Source organism: Arachis stenosperma, chromosome 10 (assembly GCF_014773155.1).
Source record: "Arachis stenosperma cultivar V10309 chromosome 10, arast.V10309.gnm1.PFL2, whole genome shotgun sequence".
NCBI lineage: Eukaryota > Viridiplantae > Streptophyta > Magnoliopsida > Fabales > Fabaceae > Arachis > Arachis stenosperma.
Window position 1 is genome coordinate 36,139,025 of NC_080386.1, and position 804 is coordinate 36,139,828.

General features: G+C 41.2%; 1 non-coding gene across 1 annotated transcript; it reads right to left on the reverse strand.

Annotated features, from left to right (window-relative positions):
* Nucleotides 1–306: 306 nt before the first annotated feature.
* LOC130958946 (small nucleolar RNA R71) lies at nucleotides 307–414 on the reverse strand. Its single transcript, XR_009078045.1, has one exon. It is a non-coding gene; the product is annotated as a small nucleolar RNA R71 (small nucleolar RNA).
* Nucleotides 415–804: the final 390 nt, after the last annotated feature.

Here is an 804-nt window from a genome sequence, read left to right on the forward strand (position 1 = left end):
CCTGCCATTGGAGCAAACAACTTTGAGCTTAAGCCTCAATTAGTTTCTCTAATGCAACAGAATTGCAAGTTCCATGGACTTCCAATGGAAGATCCTCATCAGTTTTTAGCTGAATTCTTGCAAATCTGTGACACAGTCAAGACTAATGGGGTTAACCCTGAGGTCTATAGACTGATGCTATTCCCTTTTGCTGTAAGAGACAGAGCTAGAATATGGTTGGATTCTCAACCTAAAGAAAGCCTGGACTCTTGGGAAAAGCTGGTCAATGCCTTCTTGGCAAAGTTCTTTCCACCACAAAGATGGAGTAAGCTTAGAGTGGAAGTCCAAACCTTCAGACAGAAGGATGGAGAATCCCTCTATGAAGCTTGGGAAAGATACAAACAATTAATCAGAAGATGTCCTTCAGACATGCTTTCTGAATGGAGCATCATAGGTATTTTCTATGATGATCTCTCTGAACTATCCAAGATGTCTTTGGATAGCTCTGCTGGAGGATCTCTTCATCTGAAGAAGACGCCTGCAGAAGCTCAGGAATTGATTGAAATGGTTGCAAATAACCAATTCATGTACACTTCTGAAAGAAATCCTGTGAACAATGGGACTAGTCAGAAGAAAGGAGTTCTTGAGATTGACACTCTGAATGCCATATTGGCTCAGAACAAGATATTGACTCAACAAGTCAATTTGATTTCTCAAAGTCTGTCTGGAATGCAAAATGCACCAAGCAGTACTAAGGAAGCTTCATCTGAGGAAGAAGCCTATGATCCTGAGAACCCTTCAATGGAAGAGGTGAATTACCTAGGA